We start from the raw sequence: 25,203 nt of genomic DNA, 5'->3' as shown, positions 1-25,203 counted from the left end.
TTGCTAGATATAGTGCTAATAACTAATTAGCTGCAACCAGGTTAATTTACCAGGGTTATTTGTGCCAAAAGTTGCCAGTTACAATAAGAATTTTTGTTAAAGAGTGAAAATTTAGGGACCTCCTTTTTAGCCTAAAAGGAAGGTATCCCTCAAAAGCGGATTTGCAGTCCTTGCACTACCTGCCAATAGTACTCACTGCAGCAGAAAGTTAGCAGCCATACACACAGCTATGTTTATTATCAATAAATACATAAGGCTTGAGAAAGCTGAAATCTTAGTGTTTTTCAAAGTACATTTTAGAAAGATTCAATTCTTGCAAGCCTTGATCATGCTCTCTTGTTGCTATATACTAATAGTCACATCACCAGCCACTTTTTGCAGGAACTATCTTTTAAGTTTTGTCTTTACTATGGCTAGTACAGTGCCCTGCAATTCAGATTGGTGACTCTAGGCGTTACTTCAGTAGTGAAAAAAAATAAATAGCGAAGTATAAAGCTACCACCACTTAGCACTTATACTGCACTTTACATCTTCAAAGTGTTTTACAAACACTAATCCACACATTAACCATATGAGCATATCCCTAATATTACATATGTTGAAACAGACAGGAAATAAGAAGCTTCACAGTGCCACATAGAGAGTCATTGCTAGAGGTGAAATTAAAATTCAGGAGATTCTGGTTCTGACTTATACTCAGATCACACTGTCTAAAAGAAAGTCACTTTCTAAATTTTTAAATAGTGGGTTCCCATAAATTATACCATATTAAGAATGCACTGTAGTATTCCTACAGCAGTAATCAATGTCATGTACTTCAGGAGAGATATTTCTTTGAGAGCTTCAGAATAAGTTTTAGAACTATGACCTCACTCATCACAAGTTGAGCTTGTTTAAAAAAAAAAAAAAAAAAAAGTGCTTTGAGAACACTGATTTCCCTTTTGCTCTGCAAGTGCGTTGATTTTCCCTCCCTTTTTGGCTGACAGTTTTATGGATCAACATGCATCTTACACACCATTTTAATGCGAAGTGAACAGAACAGACTTTATATATTTTGTGCTGTTGTAACTCACATTACTCACTTAGCTGTAAAGCATGGAAGTTACACTTTGATACCTCTTTTGTACATTTTTACAATATTTGCCTCATATTAGTGAGAATAGAGTATCTTATGGATTGTTAAGTCGTCAGTCATACAAAACTCAGTTTAAAAAGCACATCTTTGCTTGTTACTAAAATGAGATTATTAAAAATTAACATTTTTTAAATTTAATTTTCTTTTCACCTTTACTCAGTTCGGAAAAAGTGGACTAATGAGTTTCACTTTTAGGATCCTACCTATTAACACAATGTTAGTCTTCAGAAAGAGTCAGGAAAATGTATATTTTTACTTAAAGCCTGTTTCGATTAAGATCTATTGTATTTTGTAAAAACCCTTGAAAACAAACAAAAGCCTGTCACATCTAAATTGGGGGCCTAAAACTAGTTGAGTCCCTCTCTAACTTTACAACCATATTCCAGCAGCACTGGGGAAAAAACAAAATAAACAGAAGAAACTGAAATTCACCACCAGTCTATCACAGAAACATGCTACTGCCCAAACCACAACCAGGCAAATATTTAAAATCCATTAGACATCAAGTAGTATCCCTGTTTGCTATTCCACGTAGGTACATTAGATGTACAGTGTCTAAACACTTCACTTCCTCATAACCCATAAAACGTCTGTAATTTTAACTTCTCTTACTCTGTATCATACATAATTAACTTATGTTATCTTACTATGAAAATATGCGCCTGAAAAGAAAACTACCTAGTGGTCATTTCCCTTTTCAGGTTGTAAACAATAAACTTGAAGGATAACAAGACAGTCTACCTATTCTTCTGTAGTGTTAAAATTATTGTTAGCAGTGCTAATTGATACAGGAAGATCACATATGACAAGAATTTCAGTTACGTAGTAAGACTGATGTTTAGATGTGCGAGAAGGAACTTCTCATATGACCTCACATAATACTTTCCCCATGTTCAATTTTCCCTGCATTTACAGCACATTTTAGTAAGTTTAATTTACTCCCTTCAGTAAGAACATGCTCATGTAAATAAGCTCCCAATCCTTTGAACTGCATTACTTTAAGTCTGGTTACTTATGTCTGGCTACCAGAAGGTGACAGTATCAATGTCCGCATCATAGCAGCATATTACTATGGTAGAACTTAGTACACAGAAGCAGTGCTGTGAAGTTACAAGTGACTTGCAAGAGTGTAACAGTACGGATTTGGAAAAGGAGTGTATGGAAGGGCACAGGGACTGAAAATCAAAAGGACAGGGTGCTATTCTTAGATCTGCCACTGGTTTGCTGAGGAACATACCACCGCCAAAAACTATCTGTAAAATATTAACAAAATCCTTGATTGGCAACAATTGTGAGGATCAATTCTTTGTAAAGCCCTTTGAAAACCTCAGATGCAAGGTACTGAAAAGGTGCAGAGAATATAAAAATCAGAGCATCCAACCAAGAATACTGTCAGGTGCTAGCTTGTTTTCTTACACTCTATTTTCCCCATGCTGTAACCAGCAGTCTACTAAACAATTGTTCAGTTAAAGAATCAGATAAGATAATTCAACAGTAGCAAGTCAATGAAGAAGCATAAAAGAAAAAGAGTGATGGATCAATAATTATTAAGTCACTCGCTCTAGCTCTGTTATTTATTCTGTGCAGTATTTTTCTTGTGGTGAAATCTGTGCACCAGCTTTAGGGCCATGGAACACTTCACCGTTCTGCCAAGTGAAATTAAGTCACTCAGCAAAAAGTAAACTAAAAATTAGTAAACTGCATTCTCCCCCGCCCTTTCATTTTAAAGCAACACAAACCATAAAAGGTGTTTGAAGTGAGCTCTTTCAGTTTTACAACCACTGAAGTCTAAGTTGTTCCATAACTCATTCAAGAATCTCTTCCTATTACTCCACTATTAATGGTGCTGGAAGAGACAGATCGCATTCTCATTGTCCAACCAGAGTGGCAAGAAACCAATCACAGTAAAATGCAATTATTTTGCAAAACCTAAGCAAACTGGAATTAAGGAAAGAGACAAACAGATGTGTTTCTGTAGCAGATCATTTTATAATGCATATTTAACATTTTAAATTGTAAAGATTATGGCTAGAACACCAACTGTAAGTGAATCCCTCAAAATATTCACAATTTATTAGCTTACTGCCATCTTACATTGATTTACTTTACTTCAAAGAATGATTATATTGCAGTAACACTATAGGCCTTAACTAAGTCAGGGCTCCATTGTACTAGGTGCTATACAAGCAATAAGTGATATTCCATGCTCTGGAGAGTTTATAAACTTTTATTCTTTGTCATTAGAAGCCAACTGCTAACCAACTAATCCACATTCACCAGAAATCTACTGTATGTTGCAATACAACGCTATCTTTATAACTTGCAAGATAGATCTTAGTTTTTCCAGTGATTTCAGAATCATGCACCTTACACGGTGGATTACTAAAATGTTCACTATGGTAACCTCCCAGGCTACTGACAGCAACAAGCTCCCCGGAGAGAACTGACATAAGAGAAGTAGCAATGTAGGCCTTTTTTCTTCACTACAAAACCACTAAAACATCTTACATTAGAATTCTACTGTCAAAGTGGGTAAAACTATCAGACATGAATGTTACTGTTTTTAATCACCTTTTATGATGGCAACAAGTTTCTCCAAAGTACATGTAATCATCCCACTAAAGCCCACCTGGGACCATTAAACAGCCATCACCCTGGCCTATTATGTAGGCTAAAGGAAGGCCTTGTGGGATATTAATAGCCCACCTTGTTAGAAACTCACAGTAACTGCCAGCTTGTTTTTCTTTTCCTTGCCCTATTTCTACCCTAGACTCCTTCCCATACCCCAGCCAAGAATTTTTTTTTTGAGGGGGGCGGGGGAAGGGGAGAGATAAATGCTGCTGATGTCTATGGAAAACTTTCAGAATCTTTCCCATTTAGGAACAATTGTGCTTGTGTCACATTTTCTTCTCTGCAGTTTACTTTTGTTTCCCCTCTATCTTATACACCTAAAGTGAAGTTGAGTCCTATGGCATCATCATAATCTCCACAGCAACCAACTGCTAGTATCACTAATGGAGGATTTACCACTTCAGGGGTAGAATAAGCTACCAAGGCAGATGAACTCCTAAAGAAACAAAAATCCCGTTTTCTTGAGCACATCCCATTAGTGAAAGAAAACGGGGCTGGGGAGACGCAGCAAAATATAAAATGGGAAGGCAGTAAGAGCAGTATTGTTTTTAAACACAGTGCAAAGTCCTGAGGGAGCTGCCAGCAGTTCCTACATTCTGGGGGGAGGGGAGGCCTCATACAACTCTGCAATTGAAACAACATTTACCAAAACAACTGGAATCTGCAGATGTGGCTTCTCTCGCTCTCACCACAGAATAAAAGCAGTGACCTCCGTGTCAGTGATTTAAAGGCCAATTCACGGAATGGGGCAGTGCCCACTGATCCCCGTGGAACTCGTCTCAGCCCGGGAGGGATGCACTAGCCGACTGGAAGACACATGAATAGCGCGGCCCCACGGCATATTGCACTGCTGTTCTTCAAGGGGTGGGGTGGGGTATCCAAAATATCCCCGCGTTTAAAGATCCCCTTCCACACGCCATTTTGTCAGGGGAGGGGGGAGGAGTGGGACAACTAGGAGAGCTCACGTTTTTAATGACCTAACTTAATTATTTGGAATGAGCAGGAGGGGGACAAACTACCTGAGTTCAGGCTGAACTAAAAACACACCGCCGCACAAAGTTAGTGAGGGAGGGGGAAATACCTCCAGCGGGATTGACCCCCCTACCGCGCCCCCCAGTCTGCAGAGCAGACATAGGGCCAAAGCTTTAGGGAAAGTGGCCGAGCAGCAGCGGAGAGACCCAGCCCCCGCGTGGAAGGCTCCCCGCGCGAGGCCGGGGCATAGAACAAGAACAGCCCCGGCCACCAGGGGGAACTTTGGCAAGCGGCAGCCGCCCCCGCTGCGCGGTCTCCCTTCACCAAGGGGCGCGCAGCCGGTCACCTCCTCTCGAGCGGCAGCCGGCTCCCCTGCGGCCGGCGCGCCCGTGCGCACGGCGACTTTTGCGGGGAGTTGCGGGGCCGCCCGCTGCGCGCGGGGCTGGCGCATCCGCAGCGGCCCCTCTCCAGCCCGCGCATCTCTCCGGGAGCCGCGCTCGCCGCTCCCTCCTCCTCCCTGCGCTGCGCCTGCCGCCCTGCCTGGCCGCCTCCCGCAGCAAAACTTCGGGAGGCGAGAAAAAGCCGGCGGGGCCCGCAAGCGGCCGGCAAAACGCGCCCAGCAGCTGCGGCCGGCCCCGCTCTGCCCGCAGGGGGGCTCAGCCGGCGCCCGCCTTACCTGCGGCGAGTTTTTCCAGCCCTGCGCCGCTAGCTGCCGGGGCTCGGGCTCTCCGGCGCTCCGCTCGCCGCCTCATTCCAATATGGCACGGCCAGGCGGAGCGCATGCGCCCGCCACCTCCCCCCGTCTGTCCTCCCCTCCCTCCCGGCTTTTTGGGCGCTCAGGCGCCCCCGCGCAGCGACTTGCTGAGCCTTGCGCGGGGTGGGGACGGGCAACCACCTGCGCCGGCACCGGGCCATGCAGCCCTACTCCTCGTCCTGATCCCCGGGGCTCAGCCCAGTCCGGCACGGGAGGACTTTCCGCAGCTGCTCGCTGCTGGGCATCCCCCGCCCTAGCACCCGTTCCCTGCGGCGTGAGCCCTGGCTCTGCCCCGACACCTGACTCCTGGGGAGCAAGGCGCCATACAACGCGGGGGTAAAGGCAAAAAAAGGCTAAGGGGTGCCCCCATTTTAACCCACTAAGAGCCAGCTCTCAGCCACGCTCCGGGGGGTAAATTAACAGAGAGGGGTGGCGGGTGGATGTGTATGACACATGCCCTCCGGAGCCTTTCACCCGGCCTCTTCTTTTCATTGCAGGACTTTGTCTACAGCAAGGAAACACGGTGTATTCCATTCGATACCAGGATACACACAGATCTTCCCCCCACACTCTCCCCTTTGATGTTGTACTGCCGGGGTTTGCTCCGTGACGCTTGATTTCACTGAAATCAGTTCGACTTATTTTTTTTTAATACAAAAGAGAATGCAGAATTGTTCTTAGTGGTGGCACTCAGAGCTGGCTCCAACATACACAAAATACACCCCATGGGTTTATTTCCCGTCATGATTTCACTGGAACGAGGCCCTGGTGTAGCAGCAATTGCTCCCGCGAGTAAAGATTGCAGGGAGCGGGCCCTAAATTGATCTACTCTTTTGAAAAGGGTAGGCAGAAAGACCGCGTACGTTATTTTTAAACCCCCGATAAAAACACCGAAGCACAATATAAAACAGGAAGAAAAAGGAAGCGGATTGTGCAAGACCAAGATCCTCATGGCCAGATGCCTGTGCAATGAGGGAAGGGTGGAAAAGCAATCGACTTCCACAGCGCACAAGCGATTTAGACTGGGAGACTAATGCAGGCAAGAAGTATTTGAACTCCTAATGGAAAATAATCTTCAGAATTTCATTAGAAAAAAAGTGGAAGCTAAATCCTAGATCCAGTTTTACTTTGGATTTCACCACGTTGCCCAAGAAAGAAGACATTGTCCATCTAAATCCCAGCGTCACTGATTTAACTGCATGCTCTTTAAGAAGTGGTTTTAAATACTTTACATATCCAAATTACTGACAACACACCGCTTTTATTCTAATGTCTACCCCGTTCATTAGCACATTCCATTGAATGACTCGCAGTAGGGCTGTGTTTGGAAATATCAAACCACCTTAAATGATCTGCAGAATGGAAGCTACCAGTGTTAGTGTTTAGGTAACATTTACTAGGGAGACTATGCATTTTATATATTCATCCCATTATAGTTGACATCAGTTGATAGCATATACAAATAAGTGTTCAGAGGTGAAAGACACAGGGAACAGAATAAGCTATTATCATCTGTCCCTGGAGCAGAGATGTGCCAAGAAATAAATAGACCAAACAGTGCTGGAACTCCAGACAGGAAGAACAAATGTAAGCCTAAGCAGGATAATTAGGTATCCAAGAGGCAAAATGTATGTTGTTCTTTATTCTCTCAAAGGAGAGGTATCTGAGAGATACAGTGAAATCAAATTATTCCAGATTTGTATTTTATATTAAATGGAATTTTTTTCAAGGGGAATTTTGATAACCAACTAGCAAAGGCAATATCCTTTGGTTAAAAAAAAATTCCACAGACATCTTGACTAACTCATGAAAATGCTTAAAGAATCCGCTGCTGGAGAGAGTTGGAACATATTTATCAAAATACGCTTTTTTTTTTTTTTTTGGATATGTAAAGGTTATTGCACATAAAATAAAATGAAGCACCAAGATTGCACAAGGGGACCTGGTGTCTCACTGCCTCTGCCTCATGTTTGGAAAACTCACATTTAGCATAAGCAAAGCTAAGTGAAAGCTATCCCCAGGAGTGGCGAAGGTGTTAAGTGAGAAAAGGCCTACCTTATCTCACTTCAATTCAATTTCATGCTTATTACAAACACTTCCAGATATTGGGCTGCAGCATGCATAATTTTTCTTCCTGTAAAGCATAGAAATAAGTGACTGGAGAGTGAAATACTCTGTCTGCCCACTAGAGGGTGGTCTCTCCATGTCAGTTTAGGACCTGTGAGCAAAACTTGAAGAGTCTGCAGTTTAAAATCTTCATGAGCTGTCTTTGACCTGTGGGCAATTAGGACTTCATTATTTGGTACTTTCAGTCTCTTACTGTTCTGGTTTAAGTCTAATATCAGATAGCATGCACCTAAATATTAAATATCACATTTAAATTGTTCTCCACAACTTCCTCAATAGAAAAAGCATCAGTAGCTCATGATGCTGGCTTTAACAACTGTTAAAAACAAGTGGCAATTCATACAGGCTCTCCTTGATGTAAGGTATTTTTGTTCATGTTTCTCTTCTCTTTGGTTGGCAAGCAGATGATACAACCTAAGTGGCTTGAAACCAGTTTAAAAGCATGCAGAAATTTAAAATGAAATAAGCATGCAATAAAATATTGATCATTCAAGTTTCCTAAGTATGTTTAATCTTTTTAAAAATGAACCATTGAACCTATGCAGACAGTCCTCCTATTTTGCTAATGCAAGTGCTACCTTTGCTTCAATGACAATACTAAGTAGTAATCCTTTCTATGAAGTTAAACAATAAAAACATCTTCCAAAATAAAACACAATATTTTTAAGACCATGAGCAACATATTTAGGAGAAACACATGTTCAACTAATTACCTTAATTATCAAAGGGGTAGCCGTGTTAGTCTGGATCTGTAAAAAGCTACCATCCGATGAAGTGGGTATTCACCCACAAAAGCTTATGCTCCAATAAGTCTGTTAGTCTAAGGTGCCACAGGACTTTGTTGCTAATTACTTTAAGTGACTAGAAAGTGCTCCTGATTTTGTCCTAACTCTCTGTATTTATCTTGGCAGGCCACATGAACATTAGATAACTAATGAGACACCCAACATATCCTTTTGTTCCTTTCATCATAATAAATAAAGACCTTTTTGGAGTTTGTCAACATGCTGTTCAGGCTGTGGAGTAACCTAAAGTCATTCAAAGTCTCCAAACACAAATGCCAGCACCTGCAGGCTATGCTTAGGCAAAACTTCCATTATAAACTAACGGAAAAAATGTTTGAGCACTGACTACACTTTTGTTAATATTCCTAACTATCAATGCATCTTACATTTGTTTAAGTTACATATAATGGCGCAAGTCTGAAATCCGTAAGTATCCAGACGCCCCACTAACTTCAATGGAAGTTTTGGAAGCAGAAATAGAAAGCTCAAGCCCTATATCGAATGATGCAGCATGTTGAACATGAGATTAAGATTTAGGTTTCAATCGTGCATGTAACTGTGTGTACGAGGGTAACTTCATGCAGTTGAGGACTCCTACTCAGTTCAGCGGGAGTATTCAACAGCACAAAGAGTTTAAGTGTCTGCAGGATCAGAAACATTGCCAGTGAAACCTTGGGTCAATTAATTACTTTTAGTTATGTATATCCAATTTAATATTAACTAAACTTGTAAACTAATGATTTGAATTATCTGCTTCAAGTAGGTGGAAGACTCATTTAATTAAGGGCTGCAAGATTGGGCCTAGTAAAAGCAATTTAGTGCCATATCCTGCTCCTGTTGGAGTCAGTGAATTTAACCCTTCACTGACCTGGGAACAAAATAGGTCCATAGTCTGCTTCCAACCCCTGTGTAGTTATCTACAAAAACAGCCACAGCACATATAAATGTGCAGCACATTCTGCAGTAGTATACATTTCTCCCACAATGTGCCTTCAACATACTTCAGCACTGACAAAGACCACATTTAGAGGCAAGTGCAATTCGTATTGTTTTCTTCATTGGCCTGGTCAGTGACACTGCCAGCAAAGATCCCAATAGGTGCCAGATGTGATGGTTACTTTTGCAATGTTGACATTAGGGGCCAATCCTTACCGAGACATGTCTCTCATTTGCATCAACAACTCATTTCAGCCTTCACATATAAATCAATCTTAGTAGGAGTGCATTCATGCTGAAGCAGATACAGCTATACCAATGGTGCAGGGGGAAGCTAAGACCCAGTTGTGTTTACCCTTCCACAGTATCCTCAGAACCAGAATTGGATAGTGGGGGCCCCAAGACTCATGTGGCCCCATCCCTCTCTCCACTCCAGCCACATTAGCTCAGTGATAAAAACAGCTACAAAGAACCAGCCAGAACAATAAAGGACATCACTTGCAGACTCTGAAATAGGTGCTGGAACTAGGGGCTGCTGCACCCCCTGATTTGAAGTAGTTTCCATTATATACAGGCAGGGCCGGCTCCAGGGTTTTTGCCACCCCAAGCAGCTCCCCTCCCCCGCTCCCCTCCCCGCCCCTAAAAAAGCCGCAATCGCGATCTGCGGCGGCAATTCGGCGGGAGGTCCTTCACTCCAAGCTGGAGTGAGGGACCCTCTGCCGAATTGCCACCGAATATCTGGATGTGCCGCCCTCCTCCGGAGTGGCCTCCCCAAGCACCTGCTTGTTAAGCTGGTGCCTGGAGCCGGCCCTGTATATAGGGTTTAGTTTGGTGCAATGGAACTCAGCATCCCCACTATACAAATTGTTCCAGGACCCCTGAACTCTGATGATGTCAGCAGCATCCAAATAGTTTTTTTGTGTATTAACAACTCTCAAGACATTCTCTCCCCTCTGACTAGCTGCTTGCTCCCACTCTCTGACCGTCAGAAAATCATAGAAATGTAGGACTGGAAGGGACCTCAAGAGGTCATCTAGCCTGGCCCCCTGCATTCAGGCAGGACCAAGTATAGACCATCCTTGACAGATGTTTCTCCAACCTGTTCTTAAAAACCTCCAATGACAGGGATTCCACAACCTCCCTTGGAAGCCTATGCCAGTACTTAACTATTCCTGTAGTTAGAAAGTTTTTTTCCTAATATCTACCCTAAATCTCCCTTGCTGCAGATTACTTCTAGTCATACCTTAAATGGACGTATAGAACCATTGATCCACCATCCTCTTTATAACAGCCTTTAACATATTTGAAGACTGTTATCATGTCCCCTCCTCAGTCTTCTTTTCAAGTCAGGTTTTCTAATTCTTTATTATTTTTGTGGCTCTCCTCTGGACTCTCTCCAGTTTGTCTACATCTTTCTTAAAAGTGACATTCAAAATCGGATACATTACTCCAGCTCAGGCCTCATCAGTGCCGAGTAGAGCAGGATATCAGCCTGTTTTGCAACTGTATCACATTGTTGACTCTTCAATTTGTGATCCACTATAACCCCCAGATCATTTTCAGAAGCCCTTCTGCCTATCCTTCTTCACTTCATCCTCACTCCACCTTCCCTCTGTGTTCCCCTTCCTCTTTACCCTCTTACTTTAATATCCACTGTACCTTACATTTCTCGTTTCACCTAATTCTCTCCCAACAAAACCCCATTCAAAATATTTTAATAATTTTGATTTATAAATGCAACTATCATGACATTTGCTAACCCCCCACCATAACATTTTTCATTCTACTCGTATGCTATATCCTTCCCCCACCCCAAGCCCTTTGTTTGGTCTATTTAGACTAAGCTGCTCTGAGCAACGTCTTTCTTATTCTGTTCGTACAGTGCCTAACATAATGGGTCCCAGGCTTGGTTGGGGTCCTTAGGTGCTACTGTAATACAAATAATATATGCATGTAACTGAGAGCAGATATCCTTATAGGAATTTTTCCTGAGCAAAGACAACAAAATTAGGTCCCTACATATGAAGGGAATAAAGGGACTGATACAGTGTTTTGTAATAAAAGTGACTAACACTAACACTTGCATAAGTGTTTGCAATATTAAGCCTGGTCTACACTAGGAGGTTATGTCGAATTTAGCAGCATTAAATCGAATTAACCCTGCACCCGTCCACACAACGAAGCTATTTAGTTCGACATAGAGGTCTCTTAAATTCGATTTCTGTACTCCCCAACAAGGGGAGTAGCGCTAAATTTGACATGGCCATGTCGAATTAGGTCAGGTGTGGATGGAAATCAACGCTAATAGCTCCGGGAGCTATCCCACAGTGCACCACTCTGTTGACGCTCTGGACAGCAGTCCGAGCTTGGATGCTCTGACCAGCCACACAGGAAAAGCCCCGGGAAAATTTGAATTCCTTTTCCTGTCTGGACAGTTTGAATCTCATTTCCTGTTTGGACATCGTGGCAAGCTCAGCAGCACTGGCAACGATGCAGAGTTCTCCAGCAGAGGTGACCATGCAATCTCAGAATAGAAAGAGGGCCCCAGCATGGACTGATCGGGAAGTCTTGGATCTGATCGCTGTGTGGGGCGATGAGTCCGTGCTTTCAGAGCTGCGATTGAAAAGACGGAATGCAAAGATCTACAAGAAGATCTCAAAAGCCATGACAGAGAGAGAATACTGCCGGGATGCAACGCAGTGCAGCGTGAAAATCGAGGAGCTGAGACAAGCGTACCAGAAGACCAAAGAGTCAAACGGACGCTCCGGATCCCAGCCCCAGACATGCCATTTCTACAAGGCACTGCATTCCATTCTAGGTGCGGCCGCCACCACTACCCCACCACTGACCGTGGACTCTGAGGATGGGATATTGTCGACGGCCGCTTCCTCGGAGATGTTAGCGGACGGGGAAGATGAGGAGGAGGAGGAGGAGGCGGCAGTCGACAGCGCTTACAACGCTGATTTCCCAGACAGCCAGGATCTCTTCATCACCCTCACAGAGATCCCCTACCAACCGTCCCCAGGCGTTAACCCAGACCCTGAATCAGGGGAAGGATCAGTCGGTAAGTGTTTTAAACGTGTAAACATTTATTTTGAACAGAACAGGAATATTAACAATGGGTTTTTCATGATTTATTTGCCCTAGGCGCTTAACGTTTTAGTCCTTGGCAGTGCAGCTACTGGAAAAGAAGGTCTATATGTCCGGGGATAGAGCTGAAATCCTCATGGGACATCTCCATGAAGCTCTCCTGGAGGTAATTGGAAAGCCTTTGCATGAGGTTCCTGGGGAGAGCGGCCTTATTGTGTCCTCCGTGGTAGAAAACTTTTCCTCGCCAGGCTATCATCAAGTACTGTGGGATCATTGCCTTGCAGAGCATGGCGGCATACGGCCCTGGTTTTTGATGGCTTTCACGCAGTATGCGTTCTTTCTCGGTTTCAGAAATTCTCAGCAGAGTGATGTCGCTCATGGTGACCTGCTTAGAATTAGGGGAATGTTACTATTGGGACTGCTTGCCTGTTCCTTTACAGAATTGTCACCGGCGGTTTACAGCCACGCGGTGGAGGCGGGAGAGGGGCAGCAGACAGGGATCTTTCCCGGGGACAGCCGCGAGGAGGTGGGACAGGGGCAGAGTTCATGCTTGCCGGATTGCCGGCAGCAGGAACTGGCCAACGATAGGAGCATTGCTTTGAACATGAAAGGAGGGCACTGCTATAATTTAAGTTTTAAGCAGCCAAAAGTCTACGGCTTACCATGTCAGCCTGCTACCCGAATTCCGCTGTCCTGCCCCGCTTGTCTGATCTCCACTGCAAGACCCCAGGCACTGAATGCAAAGGCCAAAAATTCGACCTTGTCCTGAGTGTGCACGTGATAGGTGCTGTGCATGGTCTTGTTCACATTGTTCACAAAAAATTATCTTTGTGAGGAATTCACTCCCTTTTTCCCATCCCACAGCTGCGAATGTCTCCCGACCTACCCTGGCATCCCCCTCGCAGAGGCTGGCGCAGATTAGGCAGAGAAAGAAAAGGACACGGGACGACATGTTCTCAGAACTTATGGGCTGCTCCCGAACCGATGCGGCCCAGCAGACCCAGTGGAGGGAGAACATATCGCAATACCAGCGAGCACACAGCGAAAGGGAGGAGAGGTGGCAGCAGGAAGACTAGCAGGTGACTCAAACGCTGCTTGGACTAATGAGGGAGCAAACGGACATGCTCCAGCGCCTTGTGGATGTTCTGCAGGACTGGAGGCAGGAGGACAGAGCCCCACTGCAGTCTCTCTCTAACCACCCTCCCCCGCCACAAACTCCCATACCCCCCTCACCCAAAGTCCCAAGAAGGAGGGGCGGCAGGGGCCGTGAAAACTGTCACTCCACCCCTGCAGACTGCTCAAGTACCAGAAGGCTCTCATTCCCAATAATTTGATAAGTCCTTTCCTTCCTGCCTCACCCAAGCCCCCGTCCCAGTTCCATCCCCTAACTGTGTAGTTGCTAATAAAAGATAGGTTTCTGTTAATTACTGTTTCCATCATGTTCTTTTAGGGGAGAGTGTGTGTGAAGGGGGGGAAGGGGGTTGGTAATTGGAAAGCACAGTCACCTTTACCAGGGTACAGACATGGGGGCAGGTTCAGCAGAAGGTCACACACACATTGCAGTCACTAGGCACCCTGGTCAGTCTGGGAGGTGGTTTTCATGTTCTGTGTGTGGGGGGGGGGCATGTGACTTTGTGGTGGGGGAGGGCGGATAGAGATCTTATGCAGCGGTCCTTATCCTGGATCACAGAGCCACGCAGCAGGGGATCTGTAACCATCCTCCCCCACCACAAAGTCACATAGCACCCCCACACAGAGTCCCGAAAAGGAGGGGTAGCAGGCTCTGTTGAAACAACCAGTCCACCACTGCGGACCGCTCTAGGAGCAGGAGCCTGTCATTCCTCGAGTTTAGAAGCGTTCTTTCCATCACTACGCCCGCTCCCCACCACAGCCTGTGTCCCAGTTTCAACACTTTACCACGAAATCCGTAATAAAGAAAACGGTGTTCATTAACAAAGTTCCATTTATTTTATTTTTAAATGTGTGTTGGAAGGGGGGGGGGAACGGGGTGAACGGGGCATGTAGCTGGAGAGGATAGTCAACAGTAAGTGGGTAAAGAAACGGGGGCAGGTTCAGCTTCTCTGTAAACAAACTAAATAGTCACAGGTTACCCTGCTCACTGAGGAACCTAGCTTTCAAAGCCTCCCGGATGCACAGCATGTCCCGATGGGCTCTTCTAATCTCATGGCTGTCTGGCTGGGCGTAATCAGCAGCCAGGTTATTCGCCTCAACCTCCCATCCCGCCATAAACGTCTCCCCCTTGCTCTCACAGAGATTGTGGAGCACACAGCAAGCTGCAATAACAATGGGGATATTGGTTTTGCTGAGATCAGAGTGAGTCAGTAAGCTTCTCCATCTCCCCTTGAGACTTCCAAAAGCACACTCCACCACCATTCTGCACTTGCTCAGATGGTAGTTGAAGAGTTCTTTTTCAGTGTCCAGGGCGCCTGTATAGGGCTTCATGAGCCAGGGCATTAGCAGGTAGGCTGGGTCCCCGAGGATCACTATAGGCATCTCCACATCCCCAACAGTTATTTTCTGGTCCGGGAAGTAAATACCTTCCTGCAGCTGTCTAAACAGACCAGAATTCCTGAAAACACCTACGTTGATGTTTATAAAACGTCCCCTATGGTCCACCAGTGCTTGCAGCACCATTGAAAAGTAGCCCTTTCGGTTAATGTACTGGCTGGCCTGGTGGTCCGGTCCCAGGATAGGGATGTGAGTTCCATCTATAGCCCCACCGCAGTTTGGGAATCCCATCGCGGCGAAGCCATCTATGATGAACTGGACGTTTCCAAGGGTCACTACCTTTGACAGCAGTAGCTCAACGATTGCGTTGGCTACTTGCATCACAGCAACCCCCACGGTAGTTTGCCGACGCCAAAGTGATTCGCGACTGACCGGTAGCTGTCTGGCGTTGCAAGCTTCCAGAGGGCTATGGCCACTCGCTTCTGGACAGTCAGGGCTGCTTGTATCTGGGTGTCCTTGCACTTCAGGGCAGGGGACAGCAACTCACAAAGTTCCAGGAAAGTTTCCTTCCGCATACGAAAGTTTCGCAGCCACTGTGATTCATCCCAGACCTGCAGCACTATGCGGTCCCACCAGTCCGTGCTTGTTTCCCGGGCCCAGAATCGCCATTCCACAGCATCAACATGACCCATTGCCGCCATGTTCATGGCGCGGGGTCCCATGCTTTGTGAGTGGTCTGTGCCACTCTCAGACTTCATGTCCTCACCACGCTGCCATAGCCTCCTCATCCGATTTCTCAGCATCTGCCTCTGGAAAAGGTGGATGATAAGGTGTGAGGTGTTGACAACGGCCATAACTGCAGCAATGGTCACAGCGGGCTCCATGCTCGCAGTGCTGTGGCGTCCGCGCTGTCACTCACTAGAAAAGTGCGCGAACTGATTGCCCGCCGGCGCTTTCAGGGATGGAGGGTGGGAGTGACGGTTGCATGACGACAGTTACCCAAAACCACCCTCGACACATTTTTTCCCCCTGCAGGCATTGGGGGCTCGACCCAGAATTCCAATGGGCAGCGGGGACTGCGGGAACTGTGGGATAGCTGCCCACAGTGCACCGCTTCCAATGTCGACGCTTGCCCCGTTAGTGTGGACTCACAAAGTCGAATTACTGTTCTTAGTGTGGATACACACGTTCGACTTTGTAATATCGATTCCACATATTCGATTTAAGTACAATCGAACTACTCTCGTAGTGTACACATACCCTTAGGGCCTAAATGAGTCCTTCACTATCTGAAGCCTAGTATCCTTTTCAGAGCTATACAGCAGTTAGGGGGGACTAAGTGTCTATAATCTCTCTCTCTCTCTCACACACACACACACACACACACACACACACACACACACGCTGTCACATGATAAAAAAATGAATTGCAATTAATTGCAAGATTACAAAAATTAATTGTGATTAATTGCCGTTTTAATCGCACTGTTAAACAATAGAATACCAATTTAAATTTATTATAAATATTTTTGCATGTTTTTCTACATTTTCAAATATATTGATTTCAATTACAACACAGAATACAAAGTGTACAGTGCTTATTTTATATTATTATTTTTGATTACAAGTATTTGCACTATAAAAAAGATAAACAAAAGGTAGTACAATCTACAAATTGAAGCATGAAGGAGGATACGAATGTTTAGCTTATCTGGCACGTAAATACCTTGCAACTCTGGCTACAACAGTGCTATGAGAAAGCCTGTTCTCACTTTCAGGTGATGTAAATTAGAAGTGGGCAGCATTATCTCCCGTAAATGTAAACAAACTTGTTTATCTAAGTGATTGGCTGAACAAGAAGTAGGACTGAGTGGACTTATAGGCGCTAAAGTTTTACATTGTTTTGTTTTTGAGTGCAGTTATGTAAAAAATATAATTCTACATTTGTAAGTTGCACTTTAACGATAAAGATATTGCAGTACAGTACTTGTATGAGGTGAATTGCAAAATACAATTTCTTTTATCTTTTTTACAGTACAAATATTTATAATAAAAATAATATAAAATGAGCACTGTACACTTTGTATTCTGTGTCATAATTGAAATAAATATATTTGAAAATATAGAAAAATATGCAAAATATTTGTAATAAATTTAACTTGGCATTCTATTATTGTTTAACAGTGTGATTAAAACTGCGACTAAATTTTTTATCTAGTTAATTGTTTTGAGTAAATCACTTGAGTTAACTGTGATTGACAGCCATAATATATATATTTTTTCTTAGAGAGGGGAATTAAGAAATAAAATAAATATTTTCTTCACCAAACATATAATTTACCAGCAAAACAAGGGCTCTCCTTTTAATGTTACCTTTCTGGAATTTTACATTGATTTAATTTTTTTTAATGTGTTTCGTTTTGTATTTGTAGCCCTTGAAACTGAAGTCCTCTACTTATTTATTGAGGAGGGAATGTGCAAGTAGACAGCTGATTACGTTAGCCCATTGTGAGCTGCGATAATCTTTCAGCAGAAATCTGCACCTGAGTGTGGATAAACAGAAGTGTTGCTACATATGCCTAATTATATAACCGAAAATGGTGGGGAGAGGGAGAGAGGTTAAGAAAACCTGGTTGTACACTTGCACACACAATGCCCCCTTATTACGGATTCTGCTGAATGAGAGGGAGTGCAAGTGCAGCAATCTGCATCTTCCCCAACACGGCAGCCACAGCTTTATGATATCTTCAGAGGGTGTTTCTATTCATGCCCACTGCTGGTTACTTCAAGCATTTTTCTCATGGCTGGATATTTGTATATGAACTGATTTATGCAGCTCCTTTTTGTAGTTAAATATTTGAAGATTATAGTATACACATGGCATTGCTAAAAGTTCGCAGGAGGGCTGGAAATTGCCCCTTCTGATGGGGAAAAAATCCATGGGGTACAGCTTGAGAGGGGCAGGGGAGAAAAACTGAGACTCTCCTTGCAGTTTTCCGTGGCCTTTTAATGAAAGGGATGGTTGGCTCCCGCATTGCCATTGTATACGCAGGTGTCTGCGGCCAGACTGCAGATCTGGGTTACTGGCAAATGGCTATCCACAGAGATGCCCTGTTCCTCCGTACTAGATCTGCCCCCTTTTACTGCTCCCTGACAGCCAGTGTCCAATAGAGCCATGCTACCTGGCCTTTTCCCATCTGCTGCTTCTCCCGGGAAACTGCCTTAAAAGATTGCTCCTGAGCCTGGAAGGGGACTCCACATTTCTACCCCACCTTGCTCTTGCTCTACATTGCTGTAGAGGCAGCTGATCTTCAACTCCCCATCTGTGAGGCAGGGAGAAAATGTGCAGTCAGAGAGGGGACAGTCTCTTAATAATGACCTAATGAAACTGCCAGCTAGGGCACAATTATGAAGGTGGTGTTTGATGTGAGAACCTGTCCTCTAGAATTTGTTTAAATACTCTTTGTTTTTGTTAGTTTGTTGTGCTGAACAAAATTAAAATGTATTTAGTGATGTTTACATCACTGTGATATATAGCTGCTGCACAGCTCCTAGAAACATTCTTTAATAGTTTATTTAATTTCATGCCTGCATGTTGAGATGCAACAGGAGGTTTGGTTCTAGTTAGATGGGCAAGATATTTTTCTGGAATTTGGACTTCTACATTTAAAAAAATGCAAAGAAGAAGGAAGATTACATCTTTCAAGCACTGCAGCAATCAGTCATCATGTGTTCAGCAGCTATGGCTTGCTGCTAGTTATCTAATGAGCGTGTGGCCTGGCACAAAATGGTTACTGCCTACACTAGAGATGTAGGAACGTTGTTAGTCATCACAGCACGTACTGAGTGTGAGCAGCAGAGTACACTCGGTGCTTATGCTGCAGAATAAGCTGTTCTGAAGCACGAGCAACTGGCACAGCAAAGTCATTGTCTTCACTGGAGATATTATTTAACCCTTTTACAGCCACCCAAACATCCTGGCTGATTCTCTGGTGCTTTTAAAAGTAGAAGCAATTCACATATAGGAATAAGTATACCTGTAACCTCACTTATTTAATATAATACTTTAATTTGCTATTTGTTTATATATTCAGATACTTTGATTTCTGGAGTAGATTTGTTCCATATTTTTCAGAAGATCGGGCCTTTTAAGTGGCTGGGCAGATTTATGTTTTTTACTATTTTGTCAAGTCATATTTCTCATTGTTTCATCAATTTTTGCCTATTTGCTTTATTTTGAAACAAATAGATTAAACTGGGTAGAATTTTTCTGTATAGTGATGTTAAAAACAATGTAAAGAGAGCCCAGTTTTAACTCCTTCAGTTTCTCATGAGCTGTTCAATCAATAGATAATAAATATCACAATAGAAAATACAGGGAAAAGAAACACATTTCAGTACATACATCAGTCTAAATATGTTGTCAGAGCCTCAGCTGAACCAGACCACTTCCAGGCACAAAAGGTGAAGTTCTCAACCATCACAAAGACCTAGTAAATGGTCTTTGCACAGGGCAACTACATGAGAATAGAAGAGAAATGAAATGAAGTGTTACCATCCAGGAGGTAAACATCCAGACTCTGCCTGCTGCTTCAGCGCCCTCATGGCTCATATGATCCTGCACAGAGAGCCACTTCATTACCTAAGCCACCATAGTGAAACTTACATCAACTTCAGTGGAAATAGGGTTGGGCCCAATAAGCACAGAATAAAAAATTACATACAAGGGCTACGATTAGTCTCAATACAATGAGTAGTTAAAATATATAATACAGGGGTAGGCAACCTATGGCACGGCACGCGAGCTGATTTTCAGTGGCACTCACACTGCTCGGGTCCTGGCCACCGGTCTGCATTTTAATTTAATTTTAAATGAAGCTTCTTAAACATTTTAAAAACCTTATTTACTTTACATACAACAATAATTTACTTATATATTATAGACTTATAGAAAGAGACCTTCTAAAAACGTTAAAATCTATTACTGGCACACGAAATCTTAAATCAGAGTGAATAAATGAAGACTCGGCACACCACTTCTGAAAGGCTGCCAACCCCTGATATAATATATGCTCTGGACAAGCCCCTTTTAAAATTAGAATATTGCAACCATGTAAAAAAGCAAAGTAATGTCTATTTTTACTATAAAGTACTAATTTGCATGTGTATAATGCCCTTCTGAAAATTTATAAGCACTTTGCAAATATCAGTAGGTTAAGCCTAACATCCCTGTAAGGTAGTTGTTATTAAACCCCCCAAAACTAATACACCTTATATTTAGGTAAGGCCACCACATTCTTATGATGATTAAACACAAGAGGACATTGAAGATCCCATATTCTACTATAGTTCTGCCAACAGCTTTTAGTAGATGTTAAAGAGACATCAAGGGATCATCATTTACTAGTGAGAATCTCTCTGATATTCTAGTAAGGGCAGGGCAGCATGCAGTATCTAGACAGAATTAAGACCCAAAGTAATGTGCAAAACACTTAACATATTATGAAATCTAGTAATAGACGTGTCTATGAATTTGTAAAAGTTTTAATTTAATTTAAATACAAAGAGGTATTTTTAAATTTATATGTTCCTTTGCAATTTTGGAAACCAAGAACAGCATTGTGCTAGTGCACAAGAAAAGAATAGGTGTGCAGATTATAAACAGAGTTAAATTGACCTGTCTAGTTTCATTATCAAACTGAATGAAATGCACAAAGTAAACCATGACCATGAGAAGTTAATAAGACATACTCCAAAATTTCATTAACAACAGATGAGGAAGTATGATTATCTTATTTAGGATAAGAACAACCATACAGAAGCTCTGAGCATGATAACAATAATTAAACTTCCACTAATGACAACTACTCAGCAGCATTAAATACAAATATGCCAATAAATTAACTGCCAGTCAGAAATATCAAATAATCAAATGGAAAATTTAACTCTACCAGCTAATAAGTCAACATATTCAGAAAGCCTCCTACTTTATCCAGGAACATACTCTCATCCTTCTTCCCAAAATAACCTATCAAATAACTTACCTTGGCTGCATCTTTTAATTTCCCTACTTGCACCACCCTGGATAAACCATGTGACCCTAAATAACAACCTGTCCTTCTTCCACTGATGAAAATTGCTTCTTTTCCAAAAATACATGCAGCCATGCAGAAATATTTATTTCTGAGCCAAAGTAATGGACATTCAAGTACAACCTTTGATATGCAGAATCTTGGAAACAAATCAAGATTAACTTTAAATAACCAATTTATACCATTAACTTTTAATACCTATGAACCTTGTTACAAACCCATAATATAACATTATGGAGCAGCCAAGCCTGTTTAAATTTCTCTTTTTGGCTTGTGGATTTATAAATTTTCAGGCATCAGGAATCCTGTTATTAGTGGGTTTCATTTTTTTTTATTGGGGGGAGGGAGCGGGCAGGCCCTAACATTTTGGAAATAGAATCTCCTGAATTTTTGCAATCTCCACTTTAATTAAGTTATTTTGTGTGTCTTATGAGAAGGCTGCAGGTCTTTCAGTACTGGCATATATACCCCTTATACTGTATTGCCCTCAGTTTGTGCATGCAACCAACACCAACATTAGTGAGTTTTGCAGGAGTGAAGTTTAAATGGCAGATATGGCCCTATATTTATTTTACGCGCATGAAAACAAACAGATCATATCTTTTAAAGTACTATCAGGAACAAAATTACTAAGTGTAACCCTTCTACCAGTCTGAGTTGGCAGCAACAAGGGCTGGGTTCAGCATCTATAATAATAATAATAAGAGGAGATATACCTATCTCATAGAACTGGAAGGGACCCTGAAAGGTCATTGAGTCCAGCCCCCTGCCTTCACTAGCAGGACCAAGTACTGATTTTTGCCCAGATCCCTAAGTGGCCCCCTGAAGGATTGAACTCACAACCCTGGGTTTAACAGGCCAATGCTCAAACCACTGAGCTATCCCTTCCCCCCAGAATAAATACATGGGTGAGGTGTGTCCCTCGGTTCATCAGGGAAGGAAGTAGGTTATTTCCCTTGTCGGTGTTCTCGGTTACTCGACCTGGTACTGCCGGTGTCCCGTGATGTGTTCTGTGTAGATGTCTCTGGACCACCTGATGGTGTCAGACACCATGAGCTGTCTCATGAGCCAGGCATAGCGTCGACCAACTCCACACACTCTCAGTACCGGCTCGTTGTAGGGGTCCCATGCGCCCAGGGCTCCCACGAATAGGACATGTATCTGGACCTCATAGCCCTGGACTCTCAGTTAGCCATGAGACCAAGAAGTGATGGGTTCTGTTTCACTAACACAATGCAAAACCGGCTTGAGCCCCCACCCAGTGACCTGGGACAATTACATACCACCCCCCGGGCACCTCTAAGAGGCAATACTTCCCCTCTCGCAAGCACAGAGTCTGAGTGTAGCGAAATCTTTTTAATAAAGGAAGGAAACAATGTGGCATTATGTTGGGGAAACACCACAAATAGGATTCATAACACAAACCATGAGCAAAAAACCCACCCCTAAATAAGTTTGGCGGTGTCCTTTTACCCTCAGGGTCTTAAGTCCAGCAACCCCAAAATCCCCCAAAGTCCCAAGAGTCCAACAACCCAAAAGTCTCTGTCTCTGGTCAGTGCAGCCCCAGAGTTCAAAAGTTTATCTGCAGAGTTTTACCTCCCAGCCTTGGTGGAAATGGGGGGGGGGGGGGGGGGGGCAAGAGTATTAAGAGGCACCTTACATGGTCTGAGGCCGACTGCCCCGCCTCTCCATGGGGTTCTGCTGCAGCCTTCACCGCGAGCCATTCCGCCAGCCATCCTGTGAGCTGCTCCAGTCGTCCTGCGAACTGCTCCGCTCCACCAGCTGCTGAGCAATATATCTTCAGGCCCCCCACTACTTAATACAACACTCAGTGATTTCAGCTCTTAGTAATTTTAGTTCTTTAGTAATTCCAGCTTGTAGTAGGGGAGCCTCGATGCTGGTACACTATAGGCCCAAAATTAATTCAGCTCAGCAGCCTATAACTATGTCTCCTCTTGCATTCATATTGGTTAGCTCCCATCTTTTATATTATATATAAAACATATATCTATATATGAGAATGATAAGACACCTATATGCATAAAGACAGAATCAAACCCTTTTGGGACACAGAACAAGACGAGAAACAAAAGCCAAGAACTGAAAGGTGCACAGAGAATGAACTGACCTCTTACCTTTACAGATGCGCCCTCTGGGGTGGGAAAAGTTTGAGGCATGTTAAGTTGATATTCATTGGAAACTTCACTATTGTAGCTCCTCCTGTACCTATTCTGGGAGTAAATAGGGGTGTTCAGTCTCCAGGGCTGCTAATCTGGCAGTTTTCACTACTATTAAAGTCACTTAAAAAGTCACTGTAAAATATTACTGGTTTGAAATGGAAAGATTTCCATTAATTCAGGGGAATCACTTGAATGTTCTAGGAGGGTATCTCAGAAGCCAGATTTTGTTCTGGCAACATGTCTGTTTTTTTTGCTAATGGGATGCGTGGAGGAGAAGACAGAAGTAAGACAGCAGGAGGAATTCTAGGTAAAAGGATCCTTGGATTCTTATCAGTCATACTTGGCACGTACCACCACTACCTGTTGGTTCAGCACAGGTTTGTGACTATATTAAAAGGACAATCCAAATTAATGGAAGTTTTAAATATTCATTGATTTCTTTTCTTATTTAAGGGAAAGTTACATGACATGTAATATCCCATGAAGAAGGAAATTTAGAACATAAAAGGTGCTTCACACTATAGCCAGCACAGCCACAAAATGTTATATTATAGCTGTTTAAAAAAAAAAAAGCTAGAGAAGTTTAAGAACAAATCATATCATGCTTAGGATAGAAACAGTCAGTTCTAATGCTTCAGTGTGTAAACTGATGAGCACTACATGATCAGAAAGCAATCTCTTCCCTCCCAATCTAAGTCATTGTACAATTGGGTAGGCACATTTTTGCTGGTTTTGTTCTGTCTTCTTTTAAGTCATCTGTTAGCAACCACGACTGGAGGCAGCATACTGTATCAAATGGACCAATAGTCCGATCCATTATGACAAAGCCAATATTCCTCAATTAAGATTTTAGTCTTCAAAATTAATGTGCCTTATAGTTTCTCTTTCCTTGTGACTGGAAAGATTTATTATCATTTATACTCCACCTGAAAGTGTGTTGCCATTAGATGTATTAGGATACCCACAAGGTGGTTTCTTGTCACCCTATCACTGCAGCAGGAAGACAGCAAAATAAATCAATAAACACTATGTGCTGGGTAATGCTTGTGGCAACCAATCTGTGTTTGAATGCACAGCTCAGCTACAGATTGCCCTGTATGCAGGCAGGCTGCATTAGGTACCATGTTAATTTGTTGTGTTTAATATGGAGTGTTCACAGATCTCCAGAAAAGTTCCTATTTCTTGAAATCCTCATTGCTTTTCATTCAGCTTTTTCCCCCACTACTCAAGTTTGTATATAATCCTGTGTCTTTTAAATAAGAGCTCCTGCCCTCTCTTTTTGGGAACACGCTGGAATGAAGATTTTTTTCCCATAAGGTCATTTTTTGCTGAACTTAATTTTGTTTGAAATGGTACCTTTGATGCTATAGCCCAATATAAGGCTGATCTTTGGGTGCCACTGTGCTATGTGTGATGTGTTGCTTTCAAGGATTACATGAAAATCACAGCCAGTGTCATTCTCTGCTTAAGCTCTCAGTTTTATTTTCTGTTAAGAATAATCTTGAAGAGTTGAAGTCCATTTAGATGGCCAAGGCGATTGCAACAATGGTTATAACAGGAAAATTTTTGTTAGAAAGGTAAGTGTTGTAGGACTTTGTTAACATCACTCATGTTCTGAAGGGATGGGAGGGGGAAATACGGGGGGAGGAGAGAAGGCCCCTGATCAGCAGCATATGATTAAGTCCTTCCCTGTCCAGTAATGCATGTGCTCAACTGGCACTATATTGGGGATGGGAGCAGGGAATGGTACTTTGTGAACATGAAATGATGTAGACAAACAAATAGTTCTTTATCTTACAGTAATTGGGGTTCTTTAGAGATGTATTGTCCACATATATATGTTCCAGTCTTGGGTGCAGATGCACCCCACACACTCGAATCAGAATCCTTTGTTTAGCATTGTCTGTTGGGCTATGCCTGCACCCTGAGTACCTCAGGCTCCCCACCTGAGGGCATACTGGGCAGAGCAGGGCCAACTGACCCGCAGAATCCAGGTGTCATCAGACTCCATAGTAGCAGAGAAGATGGGGCA

General features: G+C 43.1%; 1 protein-coding gene across 4 annotated transcripts in view; it reads right to left on the bottom strand.

The window, feature by feature from the left end:
* Window positions 1–20,903, bottom strand: part of SFMBT1 (Scm like with four mbt domains 1) — a 172,512-nt gene extending 151,609 nt beyond the window's left edge. For 2 of the 4 annotated variants that reach the window (XM_054034859.1, XM_054034862.1), the window contains exon 1: window positions 5,415–5,484. The gene's annotated coding sequence lies outside the window, so the exon portion shown is untranslated. Of the gene's footprint in view, window positions 1–5,414; window positions 5,485–20,886 lie in introns of those variants that run through there. The other 2 variants (XM_054034860.1, XM_054034861.1) reach the window with 2 other exon arrangements.
* Window positions 20,904–25,203: the final 4,300 nt, after the last annotated feature.

This window comes from Malaclemys terrapin, chromosome 7, assembly GCF_027887155.1.
Source record: "Malaclemys terrapin pileata isolate rMalTer1 chromosome 7, rMalTer1.hap1, whole genome shotgun sequence".
NCBI classification, from domain to species: Eukaryota; Metazoa; Chordata; order Testudines; family Emydidae; genus Malaclemys; species Malaclemys terrapin.
This window is presented reverse-complemented; position numbering and strand designations above follow the sequence as displayed.